This window comes from Hibiscus syriacus, unplaced genomic scaffold (genome assembly GCF_006381635.1).
Source record: "Hibiscus syriacus cultivar Baekdansim isolate YM2019G1 unplaced genomic scaffold, ASM638163v2 tig00110627_pilon, whole genome shotgun sequence".
In the NCBI taxonomy this organism is placed as follows: domain Eukaryota; kingdom Viridiplantae; phylum Streptophyta; class Magnoliopsida; order Malvales; family Malvaceae; genus Hibiscus; species Hibiscus syriacus.
The window spans coordinates 598,701-615,830 of record NW_024062804.1 but is presented as its reverse complement, the minus strand read 5'-3'; the positions used below and the strand labels follow the sequence as shown (position 1 = coordinate 615,830).

General features: G+C 34.9%; 1 long non-coding RNA gene and 1 other non-coding gene across 2 annotated transcripts; one reads left to right on the top strand and one right to left on the bottom strand.

Moving 5' to 3' along the window:
* Positions 1-15,208: 15,208 nt before the first annotated feature.
* LOC120136348 lies at positions 15,209-15,536 on the bottom strand. The gene is made up of 3 exons (XR_005517334.1): positions 15,497-15,536; positions 15,319-15,372; positions 15,209-15,227 (listed from the first exon to the last, which is right to left on the bottom strand). It is a non-coding gene; the product is annotated as an uncharacterized LOC120136348 (long non-coding RNA).
* Positions 15,537-16,837: 1,301 nt separating this feature from the next.
* On the top strand, positions 16,838-16,931 carry TRNAY-GUA. The gene is made up of 2 exons: positions 16,838-16,874; positions 16,896-16,931. It is a non-coding gene; the product is annotated as a tRNA-Tyr (tRNA).
* Positions 16,932-17,130: the final 199 nt, after the last annotated feature.

The following is a 17,130-nucleotide window of genomic DNA, read 5'->3' as shown; positions in this document are numbered from 1 at the left end:
TCGAGTTCGACTACGCTCAGCTCCAAGACACATCATTTGCAGTATAGCTTAAGTCGAGAAGGGCTATCTGCCAAAGACCCTCGAGTTCGACTATGCTCAGCTTCGAGGGCACATCATTTACAGTATAACTCAAGGCTATAAGGGTTATCTGTCACCAGAAGACCTTTGAGTTCGACTACGCTCAGCTCAACGGCATATCATTTGCAGCATAGCTCAAGTCGAGAAGGGCTATCTGCCAAAGACCCCCGAGTTCGATTACACTCAGCTTCGAGGGCACATCATTTGCGGTAAAACTTAAGTCGAGAAAGGTTATCTGCCAACCAAAGACCTTTGAGTTCGACTACGCTTAGCTCCAAGGCATATCCTTCGCAGCATAGCTTAAATCGATAAGGGCTATCTGCCAAAGACCCTCAAGTTCGATTACACTCAGCTTCAAGGGCACATCATTTACAGCATAACTCAAGGCTAGAAGGGTTATCTGTCACCAAAAGACCTTCGAGTTCGACTACGCTCAGCTCCAAGACACATCATTTGCAGCATAGCTTAAGTCGAGAAAGGCTATCTGCCAAAGACCCCCGAGTTCGATTACACTCAGCTTCGAGGGCATATCATTTACATCATAACTCAAGGCTATAAGGGTTATCTGTCACCAAAGACCTTCGAGTTCGACTACGCTCAGCTCCAAGGCATATCATTTGCAGCACACCTTAAGTCTAGAAGGGTTGTCTGCCAACCAAAGACCTTCGAGTTCGACTACGCTCAGCTCCAAGGCACATCATTTGCAGCATAACTTAAGTCGAAAAGGGCTATCTGTCAAAGACCTTCGAGTTCGATTACACTCAACTCAAAGGCACCATCATTTACAACATAGCTCAAGGCAAGAAGGGCTATTTGTCAATAAAATTGTCGAGTTTGACTTTATTCAGCTCGATGGCACATCATTCAATACTGTCCGGCTGCAATCGAGGCTTTCAAATCGAGAATAAGACCTGGGTTAGCCGTGCCTTAGTGGCAAGAAACCGCTTTCCGACAGCATAACTTAAATCAAGAAAAGCTATATGTCAACGAATACCTTTCGAGTTCAATGTCATTCAGCTCAAAGGTATATCAACCACATGGTAGAATCAAAGAACTATTTTCCAGTCGAGTTTTCCAACCAAGGTCTTTAAACCGAGAAGAAGACCGAAGGGCAACCAAAAGTCCAATCCCGATTCAAATCCCAAACTGCGGCTTCAATTCTATAACATTTCGAGATAGACTCGACTTCACGATAGAAGAGCCATCCGTAACTCAATTCGACAGGGAGTTATTCTTTCAGAGTCAATTTTTCAACTCCACAGAACGAAAATTTGTGTCTTTTTGTCTTTGTCCCATTTTTCGTTTCTCGAAAAAGGAAAAAGAGGGGCAACTGTAGACACTTATTTTCGTCCATATGGCATTTACATGATTTATGTGTTATTATTTATAGTATATCCTATGTGTATTATATTACATAATATACACATATTATATATTATAATTATATAGCGTATGTTTATTACTATTAATTTGTTTTTCATTACATGTTGTAGGCTTGAATATTCTGCCCAAAATTATTACAAAACTACTGGCTCACATGGGACCTAAAATCAGCTTCCCAACGCTGAACCCAAGCTTTCCCAATGCCGCATGCCTTCATCCCAAGCCAACCGCCATTTTTCACGGTCAAACGCCCACCTTTCTTGGCCACCAACAAGCAAGGATCTTGTTAGCATTACCAACAAACCACAACGTCAATGTTTTACTAGAAATCAAACACTCTAAAAATAACATGTAATTTCATTATATATAAAGCCTGTAATCGAACCTAAAGGGGAGGACACAGAGGGTTGTACACGATTTTACAGTGGAAATACAATAAATATACGAGCAAAATCCCAAAATATTCTTATTATTCGAAGTTCTTTTTTTTCTCTGTAAAAATTCGAAAAGAAATCATTGAGATATTATGCACGAAGATCCCACTAGCAGACACGAAATGTACTCGGGACAAAAAATACGGGAAGCATTCGAAACAGTGGGCAGAGAATAAAAAAAATACGACGAGGAGTATTCAAAAGAAATACCCAGAAAAAGACGCAAGAAATACTACGAGGAAACTAAAAGAAAAAGAAGGGATAGAAGACTTACTACGGTCGTCGGAGCCTCCACGCACCATCGAAGAAACGAGACATAAAAGGTAAAATTTGTAGATCTACGTCGTTATGATATTTTTCGGTTGAAACAAGACCGGAGTGTTTCTGGAAAATTTGTAGATCTCGTTTTGTAAAAGTGAAAAACGAAAATGGAAAAAGGTTGAACAAGTTAATGCAGTTACCTACTTTTAATTATTATAAGAAATAATAGTAAGAACAAATTTGTCCATGAAAACACAATATTCAAGATTGGTGGGTCTTATGTCTGCCATCATGCTCACTTTGCCCCCACACCATCACATGTTTCACTATTTTGAATTTGAAAACTTCTTATTATATTTATTCAATCTATTTTTAGTTTACCTTTTTTAATTTCAATAATACTAACTTTATTTTCTTAATAGTTTAGAACGGTTAAAGTGTTTAATATTTGCTTATTTCTTTATTTTCTAATTATTAATAATATATATACATCATATAAGTACCATTATCAATAGTTGAAGAAAATAACATTAGTATACTATAATAGTTAAGTTTCATTATTTTTTATATGTTATTATTTATTTATTATTTATTTTTATTTTTTCCTTTAATTTATTAATTTATTATTATTATTTATTTTCATGTTTATTCTGTGATTTATTTATTTAATATTTTTTATCTAACATTTTTGACTCATTTAGAAAATTTTCAACCAATCAGAGGTAAGTAATTCGAATCGAGTTTTTTAAAAATTTAAATTTAAATTTTTAATTTTCACAATGAAAGACAACCGACAAATTAATTGGTACCGAAAGGGCGGTTCAAGGGTGCTAATCCTTCCTTGACCGTAACCGACTCCCGAATTTGACACGTTTCTGGTACAACACAGATCAAGTAAGATGGTGTCCGACCCACCTAAATTCGCTCTAAATTGGTCGGTGGTGACTCCCAATCCACATTTTCCAAGTCGAAGCCCAATTCCGGGGCCCAACCGAAAGACGGTTCCGACAGCTTGGCGACTCCACTGGGGACAGGTAAGTGAGTCAGGCCGAAATTAATTTTCGGTTGTCTTTTTATGCGAAAATGGTAAATTTAAATTTAAATTTAAATTTATTTATTCGATTCCAATTATTTATCTTCGATTATTTTTCAAATAAATAGTTGTACTGACGTTTTTTTAATGATTTCAGAGTTTTTCAAAATTGTCATCTCTAAGCTCTAAACCCGAGCTCCGAACCCGTTTTAAGTGGGGGTGAAAGCGACGCATTCGTGTGAATTTATTCACCGCATATGCCTAGCAAGTAGCCTTCGGGATTCATATACCTTAAGTCTTCGTGTGAATTTATTCACCGTGCGGGCATAAGTGAATGTTTCCTCTCGAGTTTAACTTAGTCCACACAAGCTTGTAATGAGCTTAGGACTAAGGGTCTGGCAAGCCCAAAGGGGCACCAGCAAGGAGAACTCGAGTACCTTTTTAGAACCTAAACCGGGAGAGTATAAGGAATTAGAGCCCACCCCAAAACCTCATTCCAAACCCTAGGCTGCTTTGTTTCCTGATTTATTTTCTGTTCAAATCATGCGAACTAGACAAATATGCGGTTAGGATTTGTTTGAAATTAACATGCGGGATAGAGATCATGTCCGGGTAGGAAATAAAGCATGCGGGGTAGATATCACGTGGGGTAGGATTTTTTATTTTTTTATTGTTTTGATTTACCTCACTAACCCTTTTATTTTTTGTTCTCTTTTATTTTGTGTTCATCGTTTGCATCATTTAAAACGATGTGTTGATCCACAAAAAATATGTTTGTTAAACATGAATAATCTGCATTAATAGACAAAGGGGTTATAATACAAAGAGATAAAAAGCTCATAAGTCCAGCCGTGGTCAAAGAATACTCAGAGGCAAAGGTTGCAGGGGCAAGACGAGGAAAATGTTGCTGACCCAGACGCTCCTTTTGAAAACTATGATAACAAGTGGCAAAACCCCAGCTAAGCTGAAGACCATTATTGACGAATTCTAGAAACAAGTCGATAAACTTTGGATAGAGGGCTCCAATGGCATTTTCGTTTGGATCACCTGCACAAGTTTAGCCAAAGGAGCCGGAATGGTTCGACAGGATATTCAACCAGTGAAAAAGACGAATCAACTTGTCAGAAGCTGTGCATGATTTGTACCATCAAAAAAAGTTTTTTATCTCTTCAGACGTAACACTTTTGTCACCAATAAGGGTTATTCAGAATAACAGACACATTTTTTGGATCAATGCCTCGGACATTTCATGTATCATATATTTAGACATTTTGCATTTTTTTTCTTTGCATTTTGTTATTTTCTTTGCATTCACATTAACTAACATAAACATGTCTCATCAAAGGGAGTAAATACTGGATACACCGCCTCAAGCATTGGACACACCCCATCCGCATAACACTCGTTTGAAGAAGAAGAGGATGGAAGCCAGAATTACACAAATCGAGGAGAATATGTTGAAACTACAGAAAGAGCTAGAAGACAAGATAAACCAAAATAGTCGAAATACTCTAGAAACAATCACAAAGAACCAAGAGTCCTTGGTTGATCAGATCGTTGCCAAGTTAGTTGGCCTACAACAGACCAGTGCACCTGGGGCAGGTTCACCGGAAGGGGTAACTATACAACCTACCCCGCAAGTGGTTATCTCACCTGAAATCTTACCAGAACTTCGAGGGGACTCATCTGCTGCAAAAGCAAAGCCCTCGTCCTCTATATTTAACCCTAAGAACAATCTGGGTTATTACCATGTACCAGATTTGGACGAAGAGGACAAAACGAGGAAGATGGAGGAAAAAATCAAACAATTGAAAGACCAAATGAAGGTAGTCAAAGGAGACCATGACTACCATGAAATCGATGTCGCGGAACTCAGTCTAGTCCCAGACTTGGTTCTTCCTCCGAAATTTAAGTCCCTGGAATTCGAGAAGTTTGACGGGAATAGTTGTCCATCCGCTCACATCACTATGTTCTGCCGAAAGATGACAGGATATGGAGGAAACGACCAGCTCCTGATTCACTGTTTCCAGGAGAGTCTGTCGGGCTCAGTCATTCGGTGGTACAACCAGCTAAGCCGATCAAATATCAAGACCTGGAAGGACCTGGCTAAGTCATTCTTGGAACAATATAAACATGTCAACGACATAAGGCCAGATCGAGTTATGCTACAAAGCATGGAAAAGAAGCATAACGAAAGTTTCAGTCAGTACAAACAAAAATGGAGGGACTTGGCTGTGCAAGTTCATCCAACTTTAGATGAAAAGGAAACTAGAAAGTTGTTTGTACAAACCATGAAGGCACCTTACTTCGGGCATTTGGTAGCAATCACGTCGGGAATTTTCTCAAATTTAGTCATGGCCGGTGAGATGGTTGAACTGGCCATAAAACAAGGAAAGATTGAAGGAGGTGACTCTAGTAGAAAGCCTCCCGTGAAGAACAATGATCGCGAGATCAATAATGTCAACGCCTACAACGCTAGCAAAGGTGTTACGATCTCAAAAATAACTGCAGCTGTACCATCTGGTACTTCTAACAAATCTCAGAGAGAACCTAGAAAGGAAAGGGAATATTTCGACCCTATTCTGATGATATACAAGGAACTCTATCAGCAACTTCTTGGCACCCACGTAGTGTCACCATATCCGGTGGAACCCATGAAGCCCCCATACCCCAAGTGGTATGATGAGAATACACATTGTGAATATCACGGCGGTATCCCAGGGCATACAATTGAGAACTGTTACGCATTCAAGAGAGTCGTACAGAAGATGCGTAACCAGAACTGGATCGACTTCAACAACTTGGGGGCATCCAAGTGAGGAAGATCATTTCATCATTTGAGGCATTCTATTTGAACTTGTTTTTTTCTCACTTTTTCAAGTTTTGTAAGAACATTTATGTTATTTTAATGATGATGATCAATGAATCACATTTGCAAACTTGTAATTCTTTGAATATCATTTGAATTAAGAAACTATGTGAATGGTTCAAAGTTACGGATCTTTGACAAAGTAACATGTTTTAAAACAAGGACCTTGACCTTACACAGAATATACCCTCAAACACCGTACCCTGCTCTTACAATTAACCAATACAACATTTTCCTTTCATAAGGTACGGACAACATGGGGCATCATTTGCATATGACAATTACTATATTTTTTATTTAAGATGTTCAATGACGATGATGATCTTTACAAATGAAAGAGTCGAGTAGGTGAATTCAGTTTAGGTTAATTGCTTGAAAATTGAACTCTAAAGATGAAATTTTTGACTTTCAACAAACACCTAGGCTATAACAGGTTCTTCTTGACAATCTTAAGAAATTAAATCCGTAAAGCTGAGCTATTCCACTAAGGCAATTGGTTATAGAGGAAACTTGAAAGCCCTGGTCTTATGAGTAGATTACGTTCAAACCATGACATTGCTCGGACACTTGGCAATTCGGTGTTTGCTCCACTGCTCTTGTCAGGCTGAAGTCTCTTTGATGAAATGAACCCTTCAGTGAACTTGATGAAACTGATTATAATGTTAAGTGGTCCCTCTAAAGCAATTGGTTAAACGCCCCAGCTTTATGGATCCAGCTTGCCAGATAACGGCAAATTAAATCAAATTTATCTAAGCAAGAAATTTTCGGTAATGTTGGACTAAGGGAGTTAAGGAACACCTGTTATAGTCGACTACACACGAGCACTCAAGAATTTCATTTTTAGACCGATATATTTTGCACTGCCTTTGTTGGAGGAGCCTACAAAGCTTAAACAAATAGAAGATTTCAGAGGACCGAAATAAAATGTCTAGTAATTGGTCATTCTAGTTGCGTCATTTTGTCCGCACCCAAATGAAATGCCAAAGCATATTTCAATATTTTAAAAAAAATTACATTTTGGGTTACCAAAACCTTAGAAATGAGGCCAACCTAAAGCCAACTCATCCATTTGAACATTTGTCAAAGATTTGTAACTCTGAAAGCATTAAAAGAGCTTTTGATTCCTTTGATATTCTTTGAACTCACATTTACAATTTGATTCAATTGCGAACAATATTTTACAACATTTTTATCATTTCTCTCTCCTAAAACAAGAAAAAGGAAAAAACATTTTCAAGCAGAACAGTCTCAGATATGAAAGGTCTGTAAAGCCAAAGCTCGGGAAGCAAATGGGGCACGGTCCATTCCAAGGACCAGATTGACAGGCCAAACATGAGACTCCATCCAATAAATAACACATAATTCATTCATGTTGCATGCATCTTAGACATACTTAGGTGCATCACATTCGTCATTTTGGCATACATGATTTTTTTGCAGCTTTTAGAATCAAGTTTCAACTTCAGGATGAAGGATACTCGATTCACAAGTGCCTTTGAAGAACGATGGTGGTTGCTTAACTCAGCAGTGAGAAACTACACCTCAACCGACTTGACATATCTACAGATCTCAGAACCAATTTCAGATAGGTTCGAGAACCAATTCAGACCAAATCCAGTTCAACAACTCAACAAAGAGCAGCATGTTCCCAGTTAACACTTTGAAGCCAGATTTCAATTCCATGACAGAAGATATCCGGCTGACGAAATTTATCAGTGGACTTTCCTGTGAAGGGAAGTCATCCAAAAATCATATTATTCGGTTCAGAATCGCTCAAAGGAACCACCTGAAGAACTATGATTGGCCTAGACCTGTGAAGGGAGGCCATTTTTTTTAAAAGATAGCATTTGCAGCATAACTCAAGGCTATAAGGGTTATCTGCCAGCAAAGACCTTCGAGTTCGACCACGCTCAGCTCCAAGGCACATCATTTGCAATATAGCTCAAGGCAAGAAGGGCTATTTTCCAACAAAAGACCTTTGAGTTCGACTACGCTCAACTCAACGACACATCATTTGTAGCATAGCTTAAGTCGAGAAGGGCTATCTGCCAAAGACCCCCGAGTTAGATTACAACCAGCTTCGAGGGCACATCATTTATAACATAACTCAAGGCTAGAAGGGTTATCTGTAACCAAAGACCTTCGAGTTCGACTACGCTCAGCTCCAAGGCACATCATTTGCAGTATAGCTTAAGTCGAGAAGGGCTATCTGCCAAAGACCCTCGAGTTTGACTATGCTCAGCTTCGAGGGCACATCATTTACAGTATAACTCAAGGCTATAAGGGTTATCTGTCACCAGAAGACCTTTGAGTTCGACTACGCTCAACTCAACGGCACATCATTTGCAGCATAGCTTAAGTCGAGAAGGGTTATCTGCCAAAGACCCCCGAGTTCGATTACACTCAGCTTCGAGGGCACATCATTTGCGGCAAAACTTAAGTCGAGAAGGGTTATCTGCCAACCAAAGACCTTTGAGTTCGACTACGCTCAGCTCCAAGGCACATCATTCACAGCATAACTTAAGTCGAGAAGGGCTATCTGCCAAAGATCCTCAAGTTCGATTACACTCAGTTTCAAGGGCACATCATTTACAGCATAACTCAAGGCTAGAAGGGTTATCTGTCACCAAAAGACCTTCGAGTTCGACTACGCTCAGCTCCATGGTACATCATTTGCAGCATAGCTTAAGTCGAGAAGGGCTATCTGCCAAAGACCCCCAAGTTCGATTACACTCAGCTTCGAGGGCATATCATTTACAACATAACTCAAGGCTATAAGGGTTATTTGTCACCAAAGACTTTCGAGTTCGACTACGCTCAGCTCCAAGGCATATCATTTGCAGTACAACTTAAGTCTAGAAGGGTTGTCTGCCAACCAAAGACCTTCGAGTTCGACTACGCTCAGCTCCAAGGCACATCATTTGCAGCATAGCTTAAGTCGAGAAGGGCTATCTGTCAAAGACCTTCGAGTTCGATTACACTCAACTCAAAGGCACCATCATTTACAACATAGCTCAAGGCAAGAAGGGCTATTTGTCAATAAAATTGTCGAGTTTGACTCTATTCAGCTCGATGGCACATCATTCACTACTGTCCGGCTGTAATCGAGGCTTTCAAATCGAGAATAAGACCTAGGTTAGCCGTGCCTTAGTGGCAAGAAACCATTTTCCGACAGCATAGCTTAAATCAAGAAAAGCTATATGTCAATGAATACCTTTCGAGTTCAATGTCATTCAGCTCAAAGGTATATCAACCACATGGTAGAATCAAAGAACTATTTTCCAGTCGAGTTTTCCAACCAAGGTCTTTAAACCGAGAAGAAGACCGAATGGCAACCAAAAGTCCAATCCCGATTCAAATCCCGAACTACGGCTTCAATTCTATAACATTTCGAGATAGACTCGACGTCATGACGGAGGAGCCATCCGTAACTCAATTCGACAGGGAGTTATTCTTTCAGAGTCAATTTTCAACTCCACAGAACGAAAATTTGTGTCTTTTTATCTTTGTCCCATTTTTCGTTCCTCGAAAAAGGAAAAAGAGGAGCAACTGTAGACACTTATTTTCGTCCATATGGCATTTACATGATTTATGTGTTATTATTTATAGTATATCCTATGTGTATTATATTACATAATATACACATATTATATATTATAATTATATAACGTATGTTTATTACTATTAATTTGTTTTTCATTACATGTTGTAGGCTTGAATATTCGGCCAAAGATTATTACAAAACTACTGGCTCACATGGGACCTAAAATCAGCTTCCCAACGCTGAACCCAAGATTTCCCAATGTCGCATGCCTTCATCCCAAGCCAACTGCCATTTTTCACGGTCAAACGCCCACCTTTCTCGGCCACCAACAAGCAAGGATCTCGTTAGCATTACCAACAAACCACAACGTCAATGTTTTACTAGAAATCAAACACTCTAAAAATAACATGTAAATTCATTATAAATAAAGCCTGTAATCGAACCTAAAGGGGAGGACACAGAGGGTTGTACATGATTTTACAGTGGAAATACAATAAATATATGAGCAAAATCCCAAAATATTCTTATCATTCGAAGTTCTTTTTTTTCTCTGTAAAAATTCGAAAAGAAAATCACTGAGATATTACGCACGAAGATCCCACTAGCAGTCACGAAATATACTCGAGACAAAAAATACGGGAAGCATTCAAAACAGTGGGCAGAGAATACAAAAAATACGACGAGGAGTATTCAAAAGAAATACCCAGAAAAAAGACGCAAGAAATACTACGAGGAAACTAAAAGGAAAAGAAGGGAGAGAAGACCTATTATGGTCGTCAGAGCCTCCACGCACCATCGAAGAAACGAGACATAAAAGGTAAAATTTGTAGATCTACGTTGTTAGGATATTTTTCGGTTGAAACAAGGCCGGAGTGTTTCTGGAAAATTTGTAGATCTCGTTTTGTAAAAGTGAAAAACGAAAATGGAAAAAGGTTGAACAAGTTAATGCAGTTACCTACTTTTAATTATTATAAGAAATAATAGTAAGAACAAATTTGTCCATGAAAACGCAATATTCAAGATTGGTGGGTCCTATGTCTGCCATCATGCTCACTTTGCCCCCACACCATCACATGTTTCACTATTTTGAATTTAAAAACTTCTTATTATATTAATTCAATCTATTTTTAGTTTACCTTTTTTAATTTCAATAATACTAACTTTATTTTCTTAATAGTTTAGAACGGTTAAAGTGTTTAATATTTTATTTATTTATTTATTTTTTAATTATTAATAATACATATACATCATATAAGTACCATTATCAATAGTTGAAGAAAATAACATTAGTATACCATAATAGTTAAGTTTCAGTATTTTTTTATTTGTTATTTTTTTATTTTTTTATTATTATTTATTATTTATTTTTATTTATTTTTATTTTTTCCTTTAATTTATTATTTTATTATTATTATTATTATTTATTTTCATGTTTATTCTGTGATTTATTTATTTAATATTTTTTTTATCTAACATTTTTGACTCATTTAGAAAATTTTCAACCAATCAGAGGTAAGTAATTCGAATAGGGTTTTTTTAAAAATTAAATTAAAATTTTTAATTTTCGCAATTAAAGACAACCTACAAATTAATTGGTACCGAAAGGGCGGTTCAAGGATGCTAATCCTTCCTTGACCGTAACCGACTCCCGAACTCGACACGTTTCTAGTACAACACAGATCAAGTAAGATGGTGTCCGACCCACCTAAATTCGCTCTAAATTGGTCGGTGACGACTCCCAATCCACATTTTCCAAGTCGAAGCCCAATTCCGGGACCCAACCGAAAGACGATTCCGACACATATGATGAGCAATTATATTTGACCGGTTAGTCAAATTACTCGTCTTTATTTTATTTTATTTTATTATGTTATGGGTTTTAGAGTCTAGACCCACTAGGAACATTCATTTTCTTTCCCTAAAATCCCCTTTCTTGTAAGTAGGGGCGTAAATGAATCGAGCTTGAACGAACAATGGTGTATTTGTGTTTGTTCGTTTGTTTTTTAAGATATTCATGTTCGATTCGTGTTCGTTTAAATTTTTAATATCGTGTTCGTGTTCGTTTATTTATTTTTGATATTTTTCGTGTTCGTTTGTTTAACATTCACGAACATGTTCGTTTAGTGTTTGTGAATATGTTCATTCGTGAACATGTTCATTTAGTGTTCATTTAACGTTCAATAATATATTCGTTTAGCGTTTATTTAATATTCATAAACATATTCGTTTAATGTTCATTTAACGTCCGTAAACATGTTCGGTTAACATTCGTGTTCGTTTATATAACAACACAATCATTAAATAAATATAGTTAATATTTAGTGAAAATTTTCATTGTACACGATGAAACCAAATTACCAAAGCTATGTCAATAATTTCCAGTAAACTAGCAGCAAAACTTAAATATCCCAAAACTCCATTTGTCGTATAACAGTCCTGAGAAATCCTTTGAATCTAACCAACAAAATAAAATTATATACTAACCAGAGATTCTCTATTACTCATAAAAGTCTTCAAAGCAGCCAACAACAAACCAAATCAAGGTTCATTTGAATCTAACCACAAAACAAAACTCTTAAAATACTATCAACCAAGCCCCAAATCATTGATCGAGTAATCATGAAACTAAAATTAAATATTAATCCACATAAAATTCCCACACACAAAAATCAAGAGTTGAAAGTAAAATTAAAACAGAGATTTGTATTTTGTAAAGTAAGTAAATGAAAACGACCGACACGTATAGAACTACCGTTATGATCGGGACGATACGACGAGCACAAAGGCATCGACGGTGTAGATCACGGTGTTGCAAAATAAGGTTTATGGTTGACAAAGTTTATGAAAAAGGGGGAGGGGAAGAGACTTCAACAGCGGCTGAAATTAGAAAAAAGAGTGAAACTGTGAAAGCCTTTCACCGGAAGGGAAAGGGTTTTTTTTCGTTGTATTAAGGGAAAATGCTGAAATTATGCCACTGGTTCTTAAACTTATTAGGATTTATATTTTAAACTTTAAATTTTATTATATGTTCAATTTAGTATATATATATTCACCAATATTTAAAATATAAAAAGATAAATGAGCTCATAAACAAGCTTGTTCGTGAATATAGACGAATCCAACACACATCTGTCCGTGTTAGTTCATTTAGTAAACGATCATAAAAATTATGTTGTTGTTGGTTTATTTACCTTAATAAACGAACATAAACGAGCTTTAATTGAACGGTTCATGAACAGTTCACCGAACATTCAGTTCATTTACACTCCTACTTGTAAGTAGGATTAGGATTAGGATTTTATCAATAAAAAACAAATACATATGATTATACTACTATACTAAACATTGGAATCATATTATATTCCAAAATTAATATAAATAGATTTATTGTATCCTATATTCTTAAAGTAAATCTAAATTTAAAATTAGTTTTTTATAATTTTAAAATATTTTTAATTAAAATAATAATATATAATTTAAGTCATTCAATTAGTGTAGTCACTAATTTGTGCATTAAATGCCATCTAAAATATGATAAGAGTATATTTAATACGCATTGATCAAATTATAAAAAGAAAAAGGAAATAACATTCATAAATTTGAATGATATTATTTGATTTTTTAATCTATCAAATTTAAATTATTTATGCAATAAATACACACATATATATGACAGAATTATGTATTTTAAATATGTTTTATATATTAATTTAAAACCTAAATTGATGATTAACGTCATGAAATGATATTATTAGTATAATATTGATATTACGAGAATTCAATATTACATTTCAAGTTAAGTAAATTTATATCAAACACATACTTTCTATCTTGAAAAAAATATATAAAAAATACTTTTTTATTTGTATAATCATTTATATTAGAATTTTTAAAAAATTTATAATATTTAACTAACTAAAAAGAATATAAAGAGAGTATTGGTCTCATGGACAAACAGAAAATATTATATAAGAGTAAAGTTATAAAATCTTAAGAGATAAAATTATATTATCAATAAAAAATATAAAAAATTTAAATTTTCAAATATACTATTATCCACCTACTCGTATGCATACCTAATCTATGATTGTTGGGAGAAGAGTAAGAAATAGGAATGTGTTGGAAATGCTTTCTATTTTAGTCTATTAAAACTAAAATTGAATTGTTGTCTCAACATCAGTATCCGACCTTATCTCTGTTGGTAGAGCGGATGACTGTAGTAGGAACTTCTCTTGACTGATAAAATCTTTTGGTGCAACATCGTCTAATAATTTTTTTTAATTAATAATTTTTCTTTTATGATTTTTTTTTTGTATTTATTGTATATTTTCGGTCATTTGATTATTATTTTCGTTTATCTTTTTTTTTAAAGTTGGATTTGACATTGTCACAACTGATTAAGATAAAACTTATTTGTAATCATGTTGATTTTTCCTACTTTAGATCATCAGATTGAATTTAGATACATGATTTGCGTTCGTTAATAGTTTTTTCACGTCGCTCGAATCTCATTTGTGATTTGTCGGTGGTCTTCAATAGCTTGATCCCCATTTGTGGTTCATTTTATCGATGCAGTCGGATCTATTAGTATCTATTTTTTGTTCGAATTTTTTTTATTAGATTTCTAACTTTTTTTTTGTTTGGTCCTTTTGTGATGGTAAGTGACTAACTTTTTTGTATTAATGATTATATGAATTGTATTTATTATGTGTTTAGGTTACGGTTATAGTTGTAAACCTTAAACCTTCATTGTAATTTGAATATTTTATATTTTTAATAAAGCTAAAGGCTTCTATTAATATATATATATATGATTCAAGAATAAAACTATTACAACCCGAAAACATTAATCATCGGATCATATTATACACCATAATTAATATAAGGGTAAACTACGTTAATGGTCATTAATGTTTGAATTAGTGTTCGTTTTCATCATTGATGTTTTAAAAGTCACAAATCGATTATTAACATTATCTTTTGTTACAAAATGATCACTCAAAGTTAACAACAACTAATAATCATTACTACAGTAATGTAATACTTACGTGACACGTTAAACACACTGACTCAATATATTTGACCGACAGTTTAACTCTTCTTCTCCTTCTTCTTACCAACTGTCTTTCCATCATCCACTTTCTCAATCGCAGAAACACTAGTAGTTGTACTATTATCATAGCTCGATTTGTTACCTATCTTTAAACCGGAAAAACCCTTTGTGCCATTGCTAGAAATCTTTTCACCCTTTGTGCCATTGCTAGAAATCTTTTCACCCTTTGTTCCATTGCTAGAAATCTTTTCAGGCCCTCTGAATTTAAACTTCTTCTTCACAAACAACATTTTATTCACATCTTTTACATCTTCACCATCCTTTAACTTATCCAATAAACCTATAAACGACCCTGGAAAGCTCTCTCTCTCTCTCTTAGAATTCTACTTCTTCTCTAAAATATTCAATCTAGCACAATCTCCTTTTCGATCCCCAATTTCGACTTAGAATTCAAAGCTTCATCAAGCATGTCACCTTCTTCATTATGGTTTTTCTGTTCTTTCTTCTCGATTTCCCTTGCTTCCCTAGCCATGGCCCTAATTTCTTTAACTTTTTCTCTAATTTTGCAGATCCTGTTGGAAAAATAAAGAAAAAGGTTATTTTCTACTCAGAATTCAAATATTATAAACCAAAAATAAAGAAAATGAACCCCCCCATAAATACCTGTTTCAACCCTTGAATTCTACTGAGCAGCTCAGCCTTTGATTCATTCAATTCCTAAAATTCAACCAAAATAAAACCTAAATGAATCGAATCAAACTTTTTCATTTGAAAAAAAGTAGTAAACAATTACTAAATATTGAAAAAAATGAAAAAAAAATGGAGAAATTTCATAACTTACTGCACTTTTTGAACCGGCTGGAGTGATGTTCTCCTACTTCTGTTAAATGGAGAAATTATCTAATGCTTTGGCTGGTTTATATCAGCTTAAAATTCTCAATGTTTCACATAATTTCCTTAAAGATTCATTGTCACTATCTTTGTTTCGTATGTTGAATTTGGAGCAACTTGGCTTGAGCAATAATGATTTTTCTAGGCCAATCCCGGGAAGCATCAATCTTCCTTCAATTCGAAGCTTTGATATTTCCTCGAATTACTTTAATGGTTCTCTTCCTTCCCATATATGTGTTAATTACTATTAGTTTGCTGAATTTGAGGAATAATATTGCTCGGAATAATTTCAGTGGCCGAAGAAGAAGAAGAGTTAAACGGTCGGTCAAACATGCTGAAGTCAAATGGCCAGTCAAACATGTTGAGTCAGTTGGTTCAACGTGCCACATCAGTATTCTGTTACTGTAGTAACGATTGTTAACAGTTGTTAATGTCGAGTGATCATTTTATAACAAACGATAACGTTAGTGACCGATTTGTGACTTTTGAAACATCAGTGATGAAAACGAACACTAACCCAAACATTAGTGACCATTAGCATAGTTTACCCTTAATATAATTAATTATCTTTATATTATGATCTAAATCAAAAATTAATTTTTAAATATTTTAAACGAAAGTGATTAACAGTGTATTATCTATAGTTCTATTAATCTAGTCATTAGTTTCTGAATTTATGCATTCCACGAAACTTTTCATCATGTTAAAAGATTAGGTGTATGAAAGATCAAGATTGAAATGGACAAGGAAAAACTGTTGGAGTGGTGTAAGGAAGGTGAAACACTCTACGAGATTATGCTTTTTTGGGTTTAATTCATTATTTGATTTAAGATGATCTGAAGACTCAAATACATCAAATTTTCTATATGTAGAATTAGGTGGCAAATACGTTAGCTAAACTATGTACTTATTGAACAATTGAGGATAAACCTTGTATATATATTGTGTTTTTAATTGACTTGTGCCATGTATATTTTTTCTTTTTAGATAAAATTCACACAATTTTTTTTTAAATATTTTTAATACGCTCTTTACGGAAAGTGTAACTTTGCTTTATCTTGTACAAATGTGTGTTATTTTCCTAAGTAATTTGGTTTTGTGTTATTTTATTAAATAATAAAAAATATTATTGAAGTGAAAAACCCGAAACAATGGGTAAAAATTGCATAGGGAACACCCATAATGATAAATGGAAATGGTTGGGAGAAGAGTTAGAAATATGGTTGTGTTGGAAGTGGTTCAGTTTCAATCTATAAATACTAGATTTAAATTGTTCTACCGGAAACAGGGTCCGACCTTAGCTCAGTTGGTAGAGCGGAGGACTGTAGTAGGAGATTATCCTGTCTGAAATCCTTAGGTCGCTGGTTCGAATCCGGCAGGTCGGATATTTTTTTTATTAAGTTTAGGATAAAAAAAATGCATATTGCATTTTTTTGATGTGTTTGGATAAGATAAAAATCTCCTTCGTTTTCAAACAAAAATATTTTAAAAACCTGAAACTCAATAGTACAATTATAAAGCTATCGTACATTTGTTCTCCTCTCATATTAAGAAATAAAATGCGTATTGCATTATGTACTTTGC